This window comes from Camelus ferus, chromosome 12 (assembly GCF_009834535.1).
Source record: "Camelus ferus isolate YT-003-E chromosome 12, BCGSAC_Cfer_1.0, whole genome shotgun sequence".
Classification (NCBI taxonomy): domain Eukaryota; kingdom Metazoa; phylum Chordata; class Mammalia; order Artiodactyla; family Camelidae; genus Camelus; species Camelus ferus.
The window spans coordinates 41,824,334-41,848,603 of record NC_045707.1 but is presented as its reverse complement, the minus strand read 5'-3'; the positions used below and the strand labels follow the sequence as shown (position 1 = coordinate 41,848,603).

General features: G+C 42.6%; 1 protein-coding gene across 1 annotated transcript in view; it reads left to right on the top strand.

The window, feature by feature from the left end:
* The first annotated feature begins 2,650 nt into the window (after positions 1-2,650).
* Positions 2,651-24,270, top strand: part of ANO4 (anoctamin 4) — a 309,704-nt gene continuing 288,084 nt past the window's right edge. Inside the window, exon 1 of the mRNA XM_032493545.1 lies at positions 2,651-2,922. The gene's annotated coding sequence lies outside the window, so the exon portion shown is untranslated. The remainder of the gene's footprint in view (positions 2,923-24,270) is intronic.

Sequence of the window (24,270 nt, the reverse complement as noted above, 5' to 3'; positions counted from 1 at the left end):
ACGCATGGATGGAAGAAGGTTATTTTGGTGGTGAACAGGATAGATTTCATGTGGGAGAATCTGGTGTCATAATAGAGTGAGTGACTGTGACTGTACTCTTGGCATGTGACAATAATGAACTGGGAAGTGGGGTAGAGAGGCATGTCTGGAGGGAGGGGCATGGAAGAGCCAGCAGGACTAGTCATTGACTGGATGTGGAGAAAGATACGTGTGCCCCGAGACTTCGAGTCCAGGTGACAGGGAGGCTGAGCTATTCCTAGAAATACAGAAGTCATGAAGAGGAGTTGATGGCTCTAGGTTAGATGTGCTGGTTTTGAAGTGACCATGAGAGCCACCCCGCAACTCAGAATGACCCATAGGAAACTGGAGACATGGAAAGAATGGGCAGAAGATGGAGGTATTGGCATTCTCTGCACAGAGAAGTTGGTTGAGTCTTTGGAAGAGGATGAGATTAAGAGTGGGAGTTCGTACATTGAGCATGTGGAGGGTCAAAGACAAGTCTCTGGGGGAAGAACAATTAGGACAGAAATAATGACGGTGGCAGGAAGGCCAAGCCCCGAGAATTTCTAGGAAGGGACTGAGGAAGGTTAAAGTTAAAAGTCTGCCCTGATGACATCCCTGAGAGTCATGTCCCTGGAAGGTGGGAGCCCTGCTTCTACCCCTCTCCCCACCTGTGTCAGGATGGTAGAGGAGGGACAGTGAGTAGGCTGCCAATGTGACATTCCTATTGCTTGCCTCTTGGATACCAGCTGTTCCCCTGGATAGTTGGATAACTAACCAACCAAAATCCTTTGACCTCATTGTTACTTTTAAATTTAGGCTGATCCATTTCTATTCCAGCATAATTATGCAGATCTCATAGCTCATTTGTATCAATAACATGAATTAATATATTTGCTAATGAACTCCATTGCTGGACTAAATGATGCAGTAATTCCCTAAACTAAAAAAGCAAAAAAACAACAAAAAAAAAACCACGCTTCTTAGCTATGTGAACAATATATTTTCAAAATTAAGTATATATAATAAATCAGCTATCATTTTATAAAAGAAATGGTAAAACACGGAAGAGTTCAGAGTTCCTTGGGACTTTTAAGGCGAATGCTTCCACTGTATATGATATAGATTACACACTCTCTTCTGTGTAATGACTCCCCAGGAGCTTGGGACTATGGAAAGAAAAGAGGCATTTATGCAAGTTTCTGGATAAAACAAGGTGAGGGAAAACATGGTCCTGTGATTATTCTCCTTGTAAAAGTATTCTCTGGTGTAAACAGATGGTAAAATAAATTTTCAGATTTTTAATAATAACATCATGGAGCATCAATTTAAATGGAACATTCTGGAATTTCATTTCTACGGAGTAGTATACTTCTAGGAGCTGTGGGAAATCCAAATGTATTGATCACAAAATAAACACATTTGCATCTGAGGTTTAGTCCAGCAAACACGATCGGGGCCAGTCCTGGGGTCAGTGCGCTCAGTTCAGTCGGCCACTGAGGCTCTGGCTCCGCTGCAGTTCTGAACATTGAGAATTTGTGTTCTCCATGGTTGTCTTCAGAGGCTCCATCGCCCTCACCCAGGAAAGGGTCACTCACCTCCCTGCATTCCACTTAGTCACCTTTTAGGAAGGTGACCGACCAAGAAGTGTTCAGATAGTCCAGTCAGCAGATTCTCAAGTGTGTAAGCATTTCCCCTTCCTTGTGCATCCGGGTCCATCGAGATCCTCTATGAAAAGTTGTTCAGAAAGGAATAAATGACCTGAGGGCAATTTGAGGAAACAGACCCTGATTCCAGCTCCCAGAATCCCTCTTGTTGCCTGCTCTCTTGGTGAGGCAGGATGGCTCAGAGGACCAGAGCACCCATGCTGTCGTCGGTGAGCCTGGGCTTGAATCCTGCCTGTTACCTCTGTGTAGTTATTGACCTTGGGGAAGTGATAATGCCCCTTAGTCTTGGTTCCCTCATCTGTCAAATGGGAATATTAGTGCCTTCCTGACAGGGTTATTGTGAGGTTTAAATAAGATGGTGCTGGTAGATGCCTTAGCACAGTGCCAGTAAGTGTTAGACAGTGTTGTAACTTTTAGTGGTTTCACTATTTTATGGCAATGAAGTAGACTGTTTATTGCTGAGCGTCAGCCGTGGCTTCAATGAAGATGATTACTAGATTTACAACTCTGGTCCCAGGTCTCTTGATCCTCATTTCCATTTTGGAGCCAGATCTGTGCTTAAATTCTGCCTCTGGCACTTACTGGCTGCTTGACTGAGGGTAAGTTGAGGTCCAGGTTCCTCATCTGTGAAACTGAAATAGTAATAGCCCCTTTGTACGGTTGCTGTGAGAATTACGGTCACTTATGCAAGGTATCTAGTACATCGTAAGCCTTCAGTAATTTTTTTCATTATGAACACAAGTCTTATCTCCTTCATTGGAATCTGAGCTCCTTAAAGGCAAACACTAGGCACCTAGCACATAGTACGTGCTTAATAAACATATATTGACTAGTTAACAAGATTCATCAAGTGTGACAATTCCTGCCTATTTATTAGTAACATGCATCCTTACCTCAAGTGGTGCTTGATTTGACTCACAGCTAAGACTTTTGGGAAACACAAAAAGCAATATGGTATAAGGCTTTGATCGCTGCTTCTGACCTTATGTATTTGTCTTGCCAGGTTACGATGCTGCTGGGCCTGTTGCAATTGGGCTCACTCACTGGAAAAATCCATATGCACAAGGCAGACCCACCCTCCCATCAGATCTGCCTTTCTTCGTCCCCAAAGATGCAGGCATCCCGGTGTATCACCGATCCCTCACTTGCAGGACTGAGCTGGCCACGCCTTTGTCTTGTCCAGCCTCTCTGTCCATCACTCCAGTGCCTTCTTACAGCAGCAGCAGCCAGGAAACCCTGAGCCAGGACACTACAGGTAACAGTGTTGGCTTCCTGGTGGAGGTTCGGGACTCGTGGTTAAAGGTTCCTTCATGCATTTGCCTGCTGAACGGATTGTATTTGCATTTCTGCTTGTGTGATTCTCTGGACCCAAAAATTCACCTCTATTCACTGGCCTTTAATAGCTTGGCTGTACCAGAAGGAAGGTTAGATGCATTTAGGAATATCTGACCTAAGCGTTCTATTGGGTAAAATGTCATCTGGAAATTGACTCTGAGTCAGAATTCCAAGTTTTGTCATATGACTTTTTGTTTAATTTCTTTAATCCTCTATTTAGTGACAAGGCATCTATCTTGGATTGAACCTCCCTCAGGTACTGACAAAACATGGTGCTGCAACAGTTTGTTCTGTGTCAGGGGTCTACGAACTGCTGCCAGTGGGACAGATCTTGGCTGCCACCTGCTTTTGTTCAGCCCAAGAACTAAAATTAGGTTTTACTTTTTTCAAATGGTTGGTATCTTAGTTTGTTCTGGCTGCTATAACAAAATACCACAGACCAGGTGGGTTATCAGGAACAGAAATTTATTTCTCATAGTTCTGAAGACTGAAGATTTGAGATCAGAGTGCCACCAAAGTTAGATGAGGGCCCTTTTTTGGGGGGTGCAGACCTCTCATAGCATCCTCACGTGGCAGACAGGACTAGGGTCTCTGTGGGGTCTTTTTAATATGAACACTGATTCCATTCATGAGGGCTCCACCTTCATGACCTAAGTACCACCTAAGGGCTTCCTGCTCCTAATACCATCACATTAGGCATTAGAGTTTCAAATGTGTGTGGGGGACACACACATTCAGACCATACAATTGGAAAAATTAAAAGAATAATAATATTTTGAGATGTGAACGTTATATGAAATTCACATTTCAGTGCTCATATATACAGTTTTATTGGGACACAACCACACTCATTTGTATACTTATGTATTGTCTGTGGTTGCTTTTACGTGAAAATGGCAGAGCTGAATAATTGGTATGGCCTGCAAAGCCTAAAACAGTTACTATTTGGCCCTTTGTAGAAAATGTTTGCTGATTGCTGATCTATGTGATCTTTGGCGGGGGTGGGAGAGGGGGTGGGGGTAGGGGTGGGAGGTGGTGGGGGAGGGAGGGCGGGGGGGTGTCTCATGGCTTAAACACTCAGGGCAAGAAAAATGCTTACAACATCTTGACTTAAAATTTGTAACTGACATTACACTTTAAGTGAATTGTGGAAAGCTTTGCAAAGGTAGCCAGTTAATTATTTTTATTTCTAAAGTTTGAGTTGGAGGTTTAAATTATGCAAAATCTATCTTGCCACGTTTTTTTTCCCCACAGATAGAGGGCTTAGAGATAATGGTTTAGTTGGACAAATCCAGTGTGTAATTCCTGTCCTGGAAATAAATCTCTGAAAGTTGACAATTCAACAGTCACAATGACACTCAACAATTCACAGGTGCTGCCACCTAGAGATGAGACACTGTGGTGCAGAAGTGCCAGATTATCAAAGGCAATCTGTAAAGCAGCAGATTGCAGACTCCACTAAATGTTCAGAATCCCCTCGGAACTGGTTAGAAATGAAGGTTCCTGGGCTCTAGCGCAGGGGATGCTGTGTGCATGACACAGAGCGAGCTCCAACAGTCTGCATCCTGCAGGCTGCCTCCTGGGATTTTGATTTCTGAGATTCGCGTACATGTCTTGGGGGACCTTCTCAAAAGTGTCTTTGGTTATGTGGTTGGATGATACTGCAGAGTGCTGGGGGACATTTTCATACCATTAGCTCTGCCAGGGCAAAGGTCACCATCTTTCTCGTTGTCCTGACTGAGGGTCAGTTGGAGAGTTGAAAAATCAGGATGCGAAGTATGAACATTTTCCGTAAGTTTGAAATCTCCTTGGTTTTGATGTTATCATGGATGAAAACCGACTCTGCTTGCTTAAAAAGTTTAGTAAAATCCGAAGTGAAGAAATAAAGTGCTGCTTTTGGCCCCAGTAGCTTTGAGGTTATGGCATTTCTTGGCAAAGAGGAGTGTGGAATGGCAGCTGTCAGATGAACATTTTATCACGTTTCTCTTTGAGTTGGCTTTTTTCTTTCTCTTTCTGTAGGGCAACATACTCAGAAGCAATCCAATTTTGGGAAGAGGTTTCTATTTTTAACTCGTAGGTTTTCAAAAACAAATTAAAAGCCCATATTTCTCTTCATTCCTAGGAACTTTCCATTAGCAATAAGATATTGAATTTTTCCAAGCAACTGTTTTTTAAAAAGAATTTGTATACTTACGAAGTAAGCCTGACACTCAAACAAGTATGTAGTATTTTATTATAGAAATTTATAGATGCTTTTGTAAGTCTCAGACATGATTATCTATAGGTTAATTATTATACTTAGTTGATTTCTTAGAGCAATTTATTGATTTTAATATCTGTTTTTATGTGAAAGCTTCCAGTTTCCTTTTTCTTTCTATTTTTTTAAATAAATTTAATTTATTATTTGTTTATGTTTTATTTTATTATTTATTCTGTTGCTAGTTTAAAGAAAACTCTAGGGTAAGATAAGTCAGTTCAACTATAGCGGAGTGTCCTATAAATTCCAAAATTTACCAGACATCCCTTCATATTTCTTTTTTCTTTTTTGGCAGGGAGGGGGTAATTAGGTTTATTTATTTATTTATTTTAATGGAGGTACTGGGGATTGAACCCAGGACCTCATGCATGCTAAGCACATGCTCTATCACTGAGCTATACCCTCCCTCCCCTTCTTGTTTCTAAGCTATCTTTCTTCTGCATAAACTGCTGGTCTGATGTAGAGGATCTTATAAGTTACAGGCTCAAATTACTTAATTAATATGCTATTAAAATACTACTAGTAGGTCTTAAATATGATATTATAAAAACATAACATAAAAATTTGTAAGTAAAAACATATTGAGTACAAAAGATGTTATTATTATTATTCCTTCAATTAAAAGAAGATGAATTTGAAAGAACCATAGGAGGAAAGTTTGGAAACTGTCCTCATTTGGGATAGTCTGTGTAGGTTTGATACCCAGTTTTTGATGATCAAGCTTTACAACTTTTGTCATCACCACCACACAACTTAACATTTTTGGTCACTCTCACCACCAACTAATTCTCTACCACTCTTTTCCATGGTATTCAGGTTCCAGCTGCTCTTATTAGACTGCAATATAATTTTCTTTGCATATGTCTGGCTAGCCTACTAGATGAAAAGTTCTCAAGTTGAGAATTAATGTCTTAATCATGTATTTGTTCGGTCAGTTTAGAGCCCAGCATATAGGAAGTATGTTTTTTATGACCAGTTAAACTGCAGATTAGACACAGTTAAATGAAAATTAGGCCTGGATGATAGATCTGAAGAAAGTACCCCAAATGCAGTATAGAGAGTTAGAAGACAGTAAAACAAGAAGGAGGAGGTTGAAATATAGAAGACAGAATGAGAAAGTCCAACATATGTTTAGTAGAAACCCTGTCTGGATTAAGAGAATAGAAAGAATGGAGAGAGATAGAATATTGCAAAAAAAAAAAAAAAAAGACAACCATGGAGGATTTCCCAGGATTGATGAGAGACACAACACTTTTGATTCAAGAAACGCAATGAATGCCAAGCAGAATAAGTAAAAATGAATCCACATATAAATACATTCTGGTGAGTCAGCAAAAATCAAAGAGAAAAATCTTAGAAATGTGAGGGAAAAAACAGATTTCCTGTAAATGAGAAACAAACTGAGGATAGACTTTCCAATAGTAATGACAGAGGCCAAAAGACAGTGGCTCGGTATCTTCAAAGTGCTGAAGGAAACCATGGTCAATTCAGAGTTCCACATGCAGCTGAATGATCATTGAAGAGGGAGGTCAGCACAAGAACATTTTTGGAAAAAGACTGAAAGTGTACCCAGTGCACACCTACTGCCAGAATGACTGAAAAGCCTACTTTAGAAAAGAAGGAACTTGAACCTAGAGGAAAGGCTAAGATGGAAACAATAATGAGAGGGGAGAAATAGTTTTAATTAAAAAGATCGCTCTAGAAGAATGGTTTTCAACCAGGGGTGATTTTATTTCATGGGATACATTTGGCAATGTCTGGAGGTATTTTTGGTTGACACAACTGGGCAGAAGGTATTGCAAATATCAGAAGGTATTGCAAATATCAAATATCAGAGGCCAGGAATGCTGCTAACCATCCTGCAAAGCACGTGACATGATCCCTTGTTCATTATTAATTCTTAATACTGCTTCTTCCCTTGGAGTTTCTCTTCCTATGTTGTACCTTGCCCTTGCAGTGGGCCCCCACCTTTATGGCACTTCCAGGTCTCTGCTCTCTCTGCTTTGTCTGGGGCTGTCCTTGATAAAGTATGTCTTTCACACTCTTGATTCTCCCTTTGCTATGTGTCTTCCTGTTTTTTGTGTGTGTGTCCTTTTAACTCGTCCTAAATTGTATCTCATGCTGAACCTAGACCTTAAATCTGTTGAGAACCACTGATTTACACTAATTAAGTCCAGTCCTATTCTTTGGATTTCAGCTTAGTGGGAGTATCATTGAGATTGGGTTCCTGGGTTATAATGAGTTCTACCCTATATTTAACAAGAATCTTTTGCAAACTGTGCCCTAATCTAAAACATGGAGGGGATTTCTTTCTAAAGAGGGAGATTTCCCCTCTGAGAATCCAGGTAACACTTTTTGATATTTGCCCATCAGCCCCCATTATACAGTCCTCTGAAATTGTCATCAATCAGAGCTCCTCCATTTGTGTTCAAGAGCAGTGGTAATTTTCCCACATCTGCATGCACAGGAATAAACATTAAGTCATCCCTTTTGCCTTGTGCTTTTCTTCCCCAGTCTCCTATGTCTCACAACCTTCACATAGTGGTCTCCTGGTAGAGCTTGGTTTTAGAAAGAGATTCTAAATGAATTCCATACATTTCTTTGTGGATTTTAAAGATGTTGCTCACTTTGAAAGGGCAGGGAGATGTGAAATGACTTTTCTTTGTTTCAGATCAATGATCATTTCCCAAAAGTCTGTCATGTCATTGGGAAGGAAGATGTTCGCTTATCTTTCTAGTGACCTTGTAGGGCATACCAGTGTCTCTCCGTGTGCGAACTCTGAAAACTTGAGCTATGCCTAAGTATGGTGGTGCTATGAATGTGCCTGACATGTAGAGTACTCGAGAAGAGGTACTCTTTTAATAGCATGATTCAGTTTCTTTCAACAAATTGTGACCAGATACATTGAGCGATGCCAAAGGAAAGAGAGAGGAGTTAAACTTCAGAACTAGGGTGCCACAAAAAGTCACCCTGCGACCTGAGCTACTGATGTGACTGGGAGATGAGAGTAATCTGACCCAGCTGGGAGACTGGCATGCTCCCTTTTAGAGATGCCCAGAGATGCTTGTTGACCTGCCCCTACCTGGGGCCAGCCAAAACATTTCTGCTTCAGTGTTAGCCCAGCTGAATTCATGGTACAGAGTAATGGAAGGACAGCTACCCTCTACGAAAAACAGGACAATACAAATTAGACACAGTTTCTAAACCATCATATCCACATGGGTTTCTCATAGACAACATAGAATTGGATCTTATGTTTTTATCCACTCTGACGATCTGTCTTTTAATTGATATAGTTAGACCATTCATATGTAAAGTGACTATTGATATAGTTGGATGAAGAGCTACCATTTTGTAACTGCTTTCTATTCATTGTGTATTGTTTGCTGTTCCTTCTTTCTTCCCTCTTTTTCTGCCTTCTCTAGTTTTAATTGAATTTTTTGTATGATTTTTAAAAGGGAATGATATCTACCCATTTCTCTGCCTTTGAAATTTTTTCCTCTTGTCAAAATGTCCCTGAAGGTTTATTTTAACTTTAATTATATATAATGGAATAAATTTCCTGGTAAGGTTTATATGGAATGTGGGTATTGTGGTTAACCTACTAACATTAGGAAGTTGTAATATGTAAAACCACTTGTCCTGGCTTTCTGGAAGGTAATGTGTGATTTTTCCAGAACACTGGCTGGGCAAATGATGTCACAGTAGAAGGGCAGGCAATTGAGTAGAGGTTGTTCGAGTGAGGGACTGGTGTTCCAAGCAGTGGGACAATGTGTGGAGGCTGATTCGAAGAGGTTGTGGGGTAAGTGTGTCCTTCACGCTCAAAATTGAGCACTGAGCACATTCTCCATAGGAATGTTGTTGCACGGGGTGGTTGGGTTCTCTGCTGTTCTGTGAGCTGACTGACATTTGTGAGCAGGCCCAGAATCTTAATCACCGTGTATCTACCACTTCTCTAAGAAGAAATCACGTTAGTTGGGGACCACCTGTCCTTTAGAACTAAGAGGAACGTTGGAAATGTTTATCTGACAAGAGAATAGGCTAAGAGAAATAAATCACTGACCTTTCTTCATGTTTCCCAACTTCCCCTTGTTCTCTTACGTTTGGCTATGTTGTTCTTTTCAGAATTCAAGCCCATGTCCCGTCATTTAATTTCTGATTCTAGAGCAGTCCTGTTAATCCCTTCTTCACGTGTGGTGGTTATTTAGCTTTAGACGATTGAAAGCATCAGTGAATCAGGGAATGATTAATGGCACCTGAGGACAAAGTCAATAACGATACAGCTATGAAGTTGCCTGAGGATTTCTGATATAAGAAACTGAAAAATCTTGATTTAAAGCTGTATTAAATCTGATTTGCAAAAAGTAATATATTTTAGAATCTAAAGGCGGTAAAGTGCTCCAATACAGTTATCCATTCACCCAGTAATCTGGATTCTTGCTCCTTGAAGTGTGGTCCTCAAGAGATAAGAGGGCCCAAACTGGGGATTAAGCAATATAGTCCAAAAGAGGAGGGTTGGAGGGACATTCTGGAGATAGCTTCAGTATGTCTTGGTGATTAATAGATGTGGTATGTGAGTGTGTGGATATTCCAAGTGGTTCCAGTAAACTTAAAATATAATACTGAAGCTTTGTAGTTTAGACGAGTTTCCTCAAACTTTGATGTGAATATAAATCACCTGGATATCTTGTTAAACTGTAGGTTCTCGTTTAGTAGATGGGGGTTGGGGAAAACATTCTGCGTTTCTAACAAGCTCCCATGTGATGCTTGTGGAGCTTGAAATTTAGTACGAGATGCAGATGACAATATTACACCAAAAAATATATGGTTACCAACAGGCCAGTGCTGTAAAGGAAAGGGATCTTCTTAAAGATCTTTGGAAATACATGTTTTATCAAAACATGCCTCTGAGTTCCCAGCACAGTGCTCTGTAAAAACATGTGCTTTACAACCAATTGTAAGTGGCAGGTCTGCTTATACCATGTTACGGGAAAATGATTGACCTGTGCGGTATGTGTTGTAACATGTTTCATATACATGGTTTAGATACAAAAAAAACCCCCCAACAACCATAGTACTGACTTGAGGGGGAGCTTGGTTAGCTTAGTTTGGGTTCCCTGGGAAATAGATTCTGAGCCAGAGATGCACATGAAGGAGTTTGCTGGGGAAAGACAGGTGTTCATGAGTGTATATGTGTGGGGGCAGGGAGGGGACGGGAGGGGGAGGAAGCAGGACTGGGCAGAGAGAGGATTTGGACTGTGATGCTGCAGCATCTCACAGGGAGATCTGGAGCTGGGGCGGCCTTCAGAACTGCCCCACAGTGGGGCTTGTATGCCCTCCCACCATTGCCTGGAGGCAGCCTGCTAGAGGGAAGAGGTATGACTTTGAGAGATCCTCTGGGAGGGCCAGGCCCAGAAGAGACTCAGCTGAGAGCCATCAGCACCAACACCTAGAGCAGCTGAGGCAGGGAGACCTGCGCTCTGCAGCCAACGCTGATCAGCTGACTGAGGGATTACGAGGCTATAAATGGGAGGGCAGGTTCGCCACACAGCCGACTTCTTGACTTCTGGACTTCTCGACCCACAGGTATGGTAAGTCTCTGCGGGCTTCCACCAGGGTAGGGAGGCGGTGACTGGCAACTTGCTTGTTGAGTGCTGAGTTGAAGTAGGTTAGGGTTTTTGAGACGTGGTTCATCAGAGTTCAGCCAGTGGGTTTGTGGACACCAGCTGATTTGTAAATCATTATGAAAGCCAGGACCAAGCAGAGGATCAGGGCTTTGAGTTCTGTGGCGAAAGAGGTCACACATCGGGGCAGACTTTCTAAGCACCTGCATTCAGGTTCAGCTTGTATTTCTCGCCGGCAAAGCGGCACCTAAAGGGTTAGGTAACGCCCTTCTGATGACTGTGTGTCTTATTAGGAGGGTGTAAGTTTGGAAATTTCATACAGCTTTTTTTTTTTTTTTTTAGGAAAATAAGGATACAGCTAATTTATGGTTGTAACTGGAGAAAGAATTACTTCCACTTTTTTCATCCGAGAGTGTGATTCATGTTCATTTATTCAACAGCTGCCCCATGAGTGGCCACTCTATGCCAAGCCCTGTGTTAGGTGCTGGGTACATTGTAGTGACCCAAACAGGGCTCCTTTCTCTCTGGAGTGACAGTGGAGAAGGCTGGTGGATGAAACACCTATTAAATAATCACACGAGTAAGAAAATCTGATGAGCTCAATGCAGGAAAACACTGTCAGGGATTCCGCGCGGGCGCTGCTGGCGGGGGAGCGGCGCGGCGGGCGGGCAGCCGGGCGGCGTGGGTGGTCCCGGGACTGGGATGCGCTGGGGGGCTCCCTGGAGGCGGTGTTGGCGGCTGCGCGGGACGGGCTAGCGCCGCGGTGCCGGAAGCCGGGAGCGGCCGAACCGCGCGCGGAGGCGGGAGCTGGAGCCCTGAAAGCAACGCGCCGACCTTGGAGGCGCTGTGGGGCCCGGGCTCCATCAGAGAGGGCAGCCCCAACAAACAAAACCAAAACACTATCAGGGAGCATATCAAGAGGAGGTCTGCTTAGACGTGGAAACGGGTAGAAACCCAGAGTGAGACAGTGGATTGAGAGATCTCAAGGATGTGTTTGTTGGAGCAGGTGAAGACGATAGTGAGAACGTGGACCAAAGACCTGGCTTCTCTTCCAGGGTCAGCCGCTTATGATGGTACCTTCACACGAAGGACTTGACCTCTTTGAGCCTCGATTGCTTCATCTGTAAAATGATGCTGTTATGAGACTCAAAAGAGATGAAGTTAAAAAAAAAACCTTTTTATCCTAAAACGTGTGAAAGTGGCTCTTCCTACTAGTTACTCTGGCGGGATAATGCCTTCTCTCTTTTCCTACCTGTCTCCTCCTCATATCTACTGGGTTGGGCTTGAATGCTGAATTTAGTGAGTTGTAAAATGCTGTTCAGTTACCTTTTCTTAACTTGTGGCTTTCATCTCTTTGGGGAGCCATTACCTACAATAAGAAATAATTTCATATTGTGATCTACTGCTTCTTCCTCTCCTCTCTTTCACTCACATTTGAAAAAAAATGTTTCAGGAAATAATGCTTATCCTTATTTGTCATGTACTCTGATATTTCCCCAGAAAACTGGTAGTCATGATCCATTAAATTGATGCCATGGCCTACTAATGATTGCAACTGATAACTTGAACAGCATTGATCTAGGTAAGGTAGTACCTCAAGTGCTTCTGAAACCATATTAGGGTGACAGGGGTAATTTGTGTTTTTGGTGTGTGTGAGGTCTACTGTACAAGGGAAGTATTTCTTTCTGAAGACTGATTATTCATGTTCTTTAAAAATCATTTGACGCCTATGGCAAGGAGACTGTCTCCCAGTGCTGGTGCAGCTGTGGTCCCTGAGGTTCTCAGTGTTAAGTCAACAAAGAACTGTGGCAGAGGACCTTGTATCAGGTAACCATTACCGCAATAATACCACACCAAACAACCCCCAAAGCTCAGTGGCATACAACACTGAGCGTTCAGCACTGACCTGGGATTAGGTGGCTCTGCGGATCTTGCCTGGGCTCACCCAGTGTCTTGGAGTTGACTGGCTGTTGGCTGATTCAGGCTGACGGTGGCTGGAGTAACTGGGGTGAATCAGCTCTGTTCTACAAGTCTTTCATCCTCCAGTAGGCTAGTTCTGGCATGCGCTCATGCAAGAGAAAGCTTTTCATTCTGCTGGGAACATATTCAGCTGTTATCACATTGACCAAGCCGTGTCACATGGCTGAGCCAGAGTTAAGGATGGGGCAGAATGTCTCAGTGGGAGGACACTGCAAAGTTAATGGAAAAAATATGTGGAATTAGGGAAGGATAAAGAATTGAAGCCAACTCAGCCATAAAAGAGTGAAATAATACCATTTGCAGCAACATGGATGGACCTAACAATTATCATACTAAGTAGGTCAGACAGAGAAAGACAAAATCATATGATATCGCTTATATGTGGAGTATAAAAAAAAAAGAGACTAATGAACTTATTTACAAAACAGAAACAGACTCGAGACAAAAAACAAACTTTTAAAGGGGTGAGGGGGAGGGATAAATAAGGCATTTGGGATTAACAGATACGAACTACTGTATATAAAATAGACAGACAAAGTCCTATGGTAGAGCACAGGGAACTATATTCAATATCTTGTAATAACCTATAATGGAAAAGAATCTGAAAAAGAATATATGTATAATTGAATCACTTTGCTGTACCCCTGAACTAACACATTGTAAATCAACTATACATCAATTAAAAAAAAATTCCCCCCTCCCTGCAAAAAACAAAGCAAAGAATTGAAGCCAATGACAGTTTATCACAGCCTATCTCATACACCATCTCTCTGACTCAAAAGTGGCCCTTTTTGAAAGTAGTTCTCAGATCTGAGTCCTTGAAGCTATTTGCCTGGAAGGGACACCATGCTGTCCTCATATGGTGGTTAAATTATCTTCTTTTTACCTAAACTTCCATGTAAAGGCCCCATCTCTTCAATGTCGATCATCTTAAGAGAGTAGATGCTTGAGGACTGCCTGCCCTGCCAGCGTAGGAGGTATATCTGGACCTACCGGAATCCTAGTTGCGGGCATTATTTAGGTTAAGCCACAACCCACACTCTAGTTTTTAATTGCCATTTTCCCTAGTTCTTCCTAGAATATATTTATACCCTTGATGGTATTTTGAGTTCATTCATGAAGTTGGATATCTAAATGAGAGAGATTTTCATGAATAAAGCTAATAACAGTCTAGGTCAAAGTATTATCTTTTGTCTCAAATTTTCTGCCTAAGACTTAGCTCTGAATTTCTAGCCGTCTGGTCATCCCTACCTTCATGTTCCCACAAGCAGCTATCTAAACCACTGTTGTGTTTTCTGTGTCACCGTCCATCCTCCTTCTCAGAATGAAGAGTCACCTTTAACCCCTCCCTCATTCACAGCCATTACCTATCAGTTGTTGTTCTCTGGGTGAATAATGGCTGGTATAGTTACTCACTCAGACACTGAGATTGTTCTTTGTTCATTTCCTTGGCCAAGATCTGTGCTAAGCACTGGGGATGTGACGGTGACTCAGACATGCCTTTTTGAAGCTCAGGATCTAGTCAAAGAGAATTGTCCACACATAACTCAAAATGTACAAATGTTGTGCTACGAATAAAGTGTTTTTTCAGTCCTTTCCTACATCTAGTTGCTCAGCAATTCTTCCTCATCCTGCCTCAGAAATGTACCTCAAATCTACCTCTTCATTCCTGTGGTCATTTGCCCTGCAGTGGATGAAAGCTTTCTACTCTTATGAGGGCTGGGGCAGGAGCCTCCCGGATGGCCTCCCCACCTGCCCTCTTTGCTAGCCTGTTTTCTCTTCCCTCAGCTACTTGCTGTCATTGACTAAGACATTGATCTCAACGTGACAGCCATTCCTTGGCTTGAAAACCATCAGTGTGTTTGGTGGTTCTACAATAAGTGAAATATAAAATTACCATATAACCCAGCAATTCTGCTTCTTGGTATATACCAGAAAAAATGGATAACAGGCGTCCAAACAAAAACTGGTTACACTAATGTTCATGAAGTACAATTCACAATAGCCTAAAGGTGGAAACAAACAAAATGTCCAGTCACTGATGAATGGATAAGCAAAATGCATGTGGAATATTTACTTAGAAAAAGGAATTAACTACCGGTATAAGCTAAAACATGCATGAACCTTAAACGATGTGCTAAATGAAAGAAGCTAGACATAAAAAGATATATACTGTATGATTCCATTTAAATGAAATATCCAGAATAGGCAAATCTACAGAGACAAAGCAGATGCGTGGTTGCCAGGGACTTGGGGAAGGGGAGAATGAGGAGAGACTGCTTAATGTGAATGTGGTTTCCTTTTGGAGTGATAATGTTCTGGAAGTGGAGAGTGGTATGGCTGTGAAACGTTATGAATATACTAAATGTTTCTAATGGTGAATCTTCTATTTTTACCACAGTAACATACATGTAAAACAAATTATCAGTGGTCCCTGACCAGTTGTAGTTTGAGTTCAAGTTTCACAGCATGTGGTTCAGGGCCCTCGTGGTCTAGCCCAGCCTGTCTTACTAGCTTTGCTCCTCCCAAGCATCCTATGAACCAGCCCTACCTGGTGTATTGTGACATCTCCTTGCCTTTGCTTATGCTGGACTCTCACTTGAAACATCCTGTTTTTCTTACTTTCTGCTTGATGAAATTTAAGATCTGGCTCAAATGCCATTCTTCTATGAGGGCTTACCCATGCTCCATGCTCCTTCCTCTGTGTTCCCATAGCACCTTACTCAGATAATTAACCACAGTGAGTCATAGTTGAGTGCACGAGTGCACGAGTGCAGGCAGGGAAAATGTGTGATTCAAATTTGAATCCCAATGGCCTTGCACAGTATGTGATAGTACTAGCTGATCAGTATTTATTGAATTAAATGGCTTGACTATTGTCTTGGTTCTGTTCTTAAAGTAAAGCTGTATCCCTAATCCTTAATTTAAAGCTCTCTGCAACAATCACTGTACTTTCATGGCTATCATCCTTGATTATCTTTATTTAATTGCTAGTAACTGACTTAACAGATTTCTTCCTCGTTTACTGGCTCCTGCTCAACTCGACTGTGGGCGTGTTTTCGACAGTTCCAGCATCACTCGCTTTCACCTGCCCTCACACTTCCTGACACTGCAGCTAATGTTCTACCTCCTTTCCCTGTGCAGAGATGTTCTTTGAAAACTTAACCATTTTCTTTGTTCTGGGGAAAATGTAACAGAGGGCAAGTGTCTTACTGTTTCATCAGAGGATCGATTTGTCTTAAAATAGCATAGTTTGCAAAGAGGGTCAAAGTGATTAAAGCATCAGGAGAGCCTGGGTCGTTTCCCCCACTTAATCGCAAGTCAGGGCTTCTTCATGTATCATTATTTTCTCAAGAGTTAGATACTGTTTTCTCACTAAAGAAAATGCAATGAGAGAAGTTTAAAAGTGACATCTAAGTGATTTGGGGATATTTTACATTATTCGTCTGTACTGCTAGCAGTTTCTCCCAGTTTTATTGAGATGGTTGACATAACATTGTATTGGTTTAAGGTGTTACAGCATAATGATTTTATATATTTATATTTCGAAGTGCTTACCACAATAAATTTAGTTAACATTCATCAGTTTACAGTTACAAATTGTACAGTAGATATCTTTTTGAATTAGTTTTTTTTATTTGGATAAATACCAAGAAGTAGACTAGCTGGATCACATGGTAGTTCTATTTTGAATATTTTGAGGAAACTCGGTATGTTTTCTGTAGTGGCTGCACCAACTTATATTCTGATCAACAGGGCACAGGGGTTCACTTTTCTCCACATCTTCACCAAAACTTGTTATCTCTTATCTTTTTGGTGCTGTCTTACACCTGTTAGAATGGCCACCTCATTGTGGTTTTGACTTGCATTTCCCCCGTTAGTAATGCTGCACACCTTTTCATGTACTTGTTGGCCATTTGTTTGTTGTCTTTGCAGAACTGTCTATTCAGTTCCTCTGCTTATCTTTTTAATCAGATCTTTTCTATTGAGTTGTATGAGTTCTTTACATAGTTTGGATATTAATCCCTTCTCGGATATATCATTTGCAAATATTTTCTCCCATTCTGTATGTTGTCTTATTTTGTTGATGGTTTCCTTTGTGCAGAGTTTTATAAGTCGATGTGATCTCAGTTGTCTGTTCTTTGCTTTTGGTGTCAAATCCAAAAAAATCATTGCCAAGATGGATGTCAAGGAGCCCTGCTGTGTTTAAGAAATTTTATAGTTTGCATGGCTAGCCTTGAATTTCAGCATAGTATTGGGGTATTTCAACTCTTGGGAGATCGCTTCCTTGAAGCCCTTCAGGCCTTGACTTCTAACCCACTTCTGCTCTTCTCCCTCACTAGACCTTCTGTGTCCCTTAAATGGCAGTGTGACCACAGTCTGCGCTTTTCTCTTCCTCCATCTGCCCCTTCCTGGTTTGTAGCCACTACCCCTATTTCACCTGTGATCTGTATTCTGTATTTTAGGCCCAAATCTCCCCCTTGACCATTTCTGACTTCTTTCTAGGCATATCCCACAGGTACCCCAACTCGGGTTAACCAAAAGCCATCTTTTTACCCCAGTTTCATCTGTTCCTTCTGGGGTATTTTCTGTCTTGGTGAATGTACCTAGATGTACCTAGTTGTCCAAGTCAGATACCTTGAATAATCCTAGACTTTTCTGTCCTGCTCCCCACATCTGGGTAGTAAACTGTGTTGAATCTGTCTCCCTCTTAATCCCACTCTCCCTGCCTGGTTTCAAACCTTGTCACCTTTGTCTGGACCAATATTTTGTCACTGGTCTTCCTTCCATTGGAGTCTCTCCAATCCATTTTCCACATGGCTGTTGGCTCAACCAGATTTGCAGTTTAGAGAGATCTTGTCACTTTCTTTATAAAACTCAAGTGGCTCCCAGTTGTCTAGAGAATAAAGTCAGTCTTTTTAGCTCTTCAGGATTGGGTTCTGCCTGCCTCTCTTCAGCCTCATCTCTGCTAAGTCCTAGACACTACCTTTTCCTGGTCTAACTGCTATGGTCGGCTGACTGCTGAGGGCCTTGAGTGCTGTATGCCAAGAACCTTGACCTTAGGGAGGGAGGAGTCACTGTAAACTTTGCATTCGAGGAAGGTGAATTTCAGAATTGGAAGACACCTTTGAAGGCTACTGAGTTCCCTCACTCCACACACTCCTGGGAATTAAATGTCTGTTCTCTGAACACAGATAGTCTACCTGCCCTCTGTTCTTTGCTCTGGTTTACAAAATGGGAACAGAACCAATTTTCTTACAAACATACTGTGAAGTATAAAGTTACCATTAAGGATAAGCATCCCACCTTTCTTACATTGCATTTCATTCATGGCTTCTGCGACAGTTTTTCCTTCCTGTGTGTCTTCATCTATGGTATTATTCTTTTTACCCTATTATACTTTTTGCCTGAGTACTTTGATCAACTTATATCTATTCTTCACTCCCTCGAGGATGACGGATTTTAATATAAAGGAAAATAACAAATTCAACACTCAAAACTCCCCTTAAAAAGGAAAGGCTGGAAAGTATTGTGAGGATTACATTATGCCTGGAAATGCCCTAAATGAGACACTTAGGTTCAGAGGGTGGCAGTTGAGGGCCTTGCAGTGAGCCCATCCTCCTTCAGGTTGGAGTTCAGCTGCTCGGAAATGCTCTGACCCAGAACTGAGCTCTTCGTGGAAAGCCTTGGGCCCCAGAGCCACCTGCCCTCAGTCCTGGCTCGCTCAGGATTAGAGTAGGACTGACATTGAACTGTGCTTGGATACGAGTTGTTTGTGCAGATGGTGGCCTCAGTGTGTGATGCTTGCCACGGGACCGGTGTCCGAGAGCAGGTGGGCACCTTCTTTCTGTGCCAGCTGACACTTGAGTCCTCCTCGAAGGCACAAAGCACAAGTGAAGTGAGGCAGTCTGGAGCGGGCAGGGCAAGGAGTCAGATAACAGCCTCCTATCTGTCCTCTCTGGAAAGAGCTGCTGGGTGTGTGTGTGTCCTCAGGGCCAGATCTGGAGCTTGGTTTCCCTTAGACATATCACTCCCCAGATTTTAGAATTCCATAATGATAGCTGCCACTTACCCCTCTAAATAGTTCACAGTGTGCTTTCACAGGCATTATCTTACTTGATGTTCACACTGACCCTGTAAAGTAGTGTGTTGGTTCCCTAGGACTGCTGCAACACACTGCCACGAACTTAGCAGCATAAAACGACAGAAATTTATTCCATTTCAGTTCTAGAGCCCAGAAGTTTGAAATCAAGATGGCACATGACTGTGTTCCCTCTGAAAGCTCTAGGGAACAATATTCCCTTTCCTTGTCCAGCTTTTGTTAGCTCCTGGAATTCCTTGGTTTGTGACAGCATACCTACAGCCTCTGCCTCTGTCTTTACATGGCCGTGTGTGTGTGTGTGTGTGTGTGTTTTCCTCTTTCCTGTCTCTGATAAGGACACTGTCGTTGGATTTAGGGCCCATTCTATTCCAGGATGCTCTCATCTCAAGATCCTTACCTTAACTTACATCTGCAAAGACCTTTATTCCAAATAAGATCAGATTCTGAGGTTCCAGGCAGGTTATCTTGCAGAGGGCAGTATTCAGCCCACTACTGGTAGGTATTCTTACACACATGTGAGGAGGTAGAACTTAGAGGGTAAGTGTTCTGCTCAGACACACTGGAGCATGGACTCAGACTCAGGTCTTCGCACGCCAGATCTCCTGTCTTTCCACTGGGCCGTGTTAGTGCCCGGTCTCTCAGTGTGTGCATATCGTTGTGTGGCAGGAACACTGCTTTCCTTTCATGTGCTAAGCACCACCGCAGCCTTGTGAAATGCATGTGTCCTTGTCAAATCAAGAACAGACCAGATTGGAGCTTTCTTCTCAGGGCTGAGACCAGAATTGGGGAAGAGTGACTTAATATTGGAGTCCTCTCTCTTGGCTCCGTCATTTCTCTCTCCTTTACCCTTCACTTTCCCACGTCTTCAGGGCTACCAGAAGGGGCTGAGCAAAGGGTAGCCGCTAGGGTTGTGTGGTCACTGTGGCTGAGCTGCCTTGGCGAGGACATGAGACCCCACCACTACCACCACAAGCTGCTTCCCTCCTCCCCTGGACAAAAGGTACCAGCTCCCCACACCTAAAGCTTGAAAGGGAATGTAAATATAAAACAGCGTTTTCAGTTTCCCTGTTCCTGAGGAAGGCCAGATGAAACTGATAGGTAGTCAAGGCTGTGATGTGCCTCCTCGAGCGCATTTCCCCGTGGGGACACTCCAGCACCCTCCTGCCGTCCAGGACCCTTCCCTGGACCTGGCTGTCACCTGGGACGCTTCTCACACTCTCAAGGTTTTCCCTTTTTTGTTCCCCATACAAAAGACTTCCTGGTCTCATGTGCCATTTTTCACAAAGATTTTTTTTCCTTTTACATATTTAAGTATTATATAATATTTTAGACATGTAAAAAGGCATAAAAATGTTGAAAGCATATACCCACCACTTACTGAAGACCTCAAATATTACTGATATATCTAAAGTCCTCATGTACCCCTCCTTTCTCCAGAGGTAACTGTTGCCCTGAATTTGGGGTTCACGATTCCCATGCATTTCTTGACACTTACTTCATTGCCTTTGTCCCTACATGGCACAAAAATATTGATCCCAACGGAGTACAGAGCTTCTTTAGGCTTTGAAGGCTGTTGGGGGTGACATTTAGGGGAAAGATATGTGGCCAGCCCCTGAGAGGTGAGAAGTGTGAAGCAGTCAGGCTTCCCTCTCTGCCTTCTGTCTTCTCTCTACCTGTACCTGCTGGGCTCGTTGCACGCAGGAGTCAAGGTGGAGAAAACTCGTCAAGGTGGAACACGGTCTTTTCTTAATGTAGAGGCTCCAGGTAAGTTGCAAGTAGGTACTCTCCTGTTTCTCATGTATGCTTCTCTCCTTTCTCCCTTCCTTTCTCTCTGAAAGCTCTTTCCAAGAAAGGTCACAGGGGCCTCTCTTGATGCCTTTTGGCCACTTAAAGCGAAGCCCACTTTTGCCATAGGCTGCATCCTCCTTTTCTTTTCCTTTCCAACTTGTGTTTTCTCCCACACTCCATCCCAAACTCCACTTTTTCCAGCACAGGGATCCTCGGTGGTGTAGGATGAAAGGCATCCGTGCAGAAGGCGTGCGTGACTTTGGGCCCCGGGCCATGTCTCGTCCTTGGGCTGATTCCTGCAGATCCTTAGCATCCGGGTCTCCAAAACCACTTCCAGGTTCACTGACTAGGAGAACTCATAGGACTCAGCACATACTCATACTCACAGCTAAGGTATATTTTAATAAAAGGATACGAAGTAGTATCAGCAAACAGAACAGGTATGTGGGGCAAACTCCAGAGGCAACCAGGGGAGCACAGTGCCACGTTGTTTCTCTTCTCCAGCCCCAGTCACCTGCTCACAAATGCCGGACTTCCAAGTGGGCGGCTCTTCCTGCAGTCCCGCTGCAGGAGCTGCCGCTGGTGCTGCTGTTCTGTTCTCCCTTCGTGCACGTCCGGGCGCTTCATTTTAGTCACGGGGCTTTCATGGACTGGCCTTGCATTTTACCATGGCTTACAGCCCCGCTTCTTTCATTCATCCTTCAATCTGCCCCATGCTTACTGAGTACTACCAGGCTTGGTCCTGGCAACATAAAATCCTTAGTTACATGGTGAGCTTGTTTTCCGAGTTCTAAACAAAAGACCTAGGAACCATTTTCCCCTAAATTGAGGACGACCCATTGTGCATCTCAAAGAGACGCAGCAAGGATTGGGGCCTTATTTGGTTATCAGAGGCCTCTAGGGAAACCTAATACACTTGGCTGCAGGCTGCTTTTAAACTGTGGAAAACCTCCTGACACCCATGGATGGCCAAGTAATTACGAGATGATCATTTTTTTTTCATACGTTTCCTTGGGGCATCATTCAATCAAATGTGTGTTCGAGAAGAAACAGTGCTGATGTATAAAGTGAAAACGAGTACTATTGGTCCCCCTCTTACTGAGGGTGACTGGGGGGTGAGTCTGGTAGCTGCTGCTGATGACAGGTGACTTACTGCTACTGCTTGCTTGATTATACTGTCATTATAGCGGTTAGGACACTGCCTCCTTGCAAACCCCATCTGAGAAAGACATCGATTAAAGTGAGCAGAACTGTCACATGGCTTTATTTACTTGAATGTGCTGAGAAAATTTTGGCAACACCTGGAGTTTTCTTGAAACTGAGGAATGAAACACTTGTCCTGGGGGAATAGCAAAGCATGCCTTTTGTGGAGAAGGCCATATTAGGAAGTCTGGACTTGGAGTCGGGCTCTGTGTTCAGTCCTAGCTCCGTAACTGATTTGCCAGAGAACCTTAGACAAATCTAAGTAGTGCGTATCTGATAATGCCACATTGAAGAGTACAGTGAGCCCCCTTGGGGTACCATTTTTATTTTGGGAACATGAATGTAATTAATGTAATGAGGCTGTATGACAAAATGACAGGAGGGCTATTGAAGCTAGGATGTGAAGAATGCCGAAACACGTGCTACTTAGGATCTCGTGGAATTGTAGCAAAGATGAGTCAGCAGAGTGCTCACCTAAGAGTCTTTCCCTTCTCTCCTCTACCCCAGCAGGACGCAAGGTCAAAATCCAGTCCTGGAAGGACCATAGCAAGTCCTCACTGCGTTGTAATGCATGTATTTCTTAATCACAGGTAAGGGGCGGTGGGATGAAGGTGATGGAGGTTCCACATTCTCTGAAAACCATGGAAAAAGCTGACTCTGACCCTGCACCTTTTACATTTATTTCTGGCCTCATCACACTGCATTTTAATTTAAACGTTTACCCACAGCTGACTTTCTTGGGTCTCTGAGTGTCTCTCTGTCAGGAACTTCGTTTTTGTTCTGTATTTTTGGTGCCAGTGCATTGTCCTAGGTCCTCGGTGTGCTGGTTGAATTGAACTGCTTTATTTGGCTGGTTACAGATTTGGGTTATAAATGCCATACTTTCATGTTAATATTTTTACTAGTATCTTTGAACAATAGAAAATACATTTTTCTGTAACTTAAAGTGCTGTTATTTCCCCAGATTTTCAATTTCCCCATAGTGAGTTCACATCACACTCAGATGTTTCAGGGAGACTGGGAGTGACATTATATTGGGTAGAGCAATTCTGTTTTTATAAAATTTCAAAGAGACTTTGACTCACTTAAATCTAGCTAATTAACAGCTATTAAAAACATCATGTCATGAATCTGTGCCTGTGATAGCATCTAATGTGTGAAAAGCCATCTGTTTGGGTAGCTATTTACGATGTGACATATAGATCTTCTGTTGAAGCCAGGAAACAACCGGAATACAAAGACAACCTCTTCACACAGTCATTTTTAAACCTGTTACAAAACATCCATGCTTTCTCACAGGAAGGCTTTTGAAATCAATTTTCTTGGGTGGCATTCACATAATTACAAAATTAGGCATCTTTATCAATTGCATATTCCTCATCAAGGGGTCAAGGACATACTGAGAGGGAGGCATTTGTGATTTTAATACAAAGGAAAGATGCTAGTGATCTAGCCAGCTCCTGCAACTGATCTGACCTCTTAATAAATAATGCAGAGAGATTAATAGGATATTCAGGGAGACAATACAAAGGTAATTGTTACTTTCGGTGTTATGATCTAACAGTGAGAGTGTATAGTGTGGTCATGCCACTGGGGGGGAAGAGGACACCCTGGGGTTTTATTCTTGCCTCTTCCCTTACCAGCTGTTGTCCACAGGCAACTCCCTTAGCATCTGGGCACCTAGTTTCCCCATTTGTGATGTGAGGGTGTTAGAAATTTGTATACAGGGTTGTGGTGGTTGCTTAGATGAATATCAGAAATCTTAATAAGGATTCTTTATATTTGTATATCCCTTTACAAATTTTATCATAGAAGGGCAGATCACCTGGATTATAGATTTTTCCTAGGAAATCTTTGATTTTTGGACATAATTAAGTACAGATACATTCCAGAATACTTTCACTCCCATGTCTAATATGACCTCTTGGCTTCCTACCCCAAAGCTCTGTAGTAGGGCTCCACTAAGTTATTTGGACTTAATGTCAACTAGAAAAAAATGCACGACTTAAAAGCTGAGAATTGTTTTGTTTGGCTGACTTTCTAAGGACTTAAGCCCAGGAGGAAGCCTCTCATAGCACTGAGGGACTGCTCCAAAAAGGTAAATGACGAGCCAGGATATATGAGTTTTGTTGCAAAAACAAAGTGGTCAGAACATTAAAAGATTACTGTTAGTTAAAGAAAACCAGACATCTCAAGTTAATGAATTTAGCACTTTTCCGTGTAGGGAAAGATGCAAGAGTCTGGGCTCATTGAAATCACTCCTTTGGTATGCATGTGCCTTAACTGTCTAGGACCAGGGTTCTGTTTCTCTCC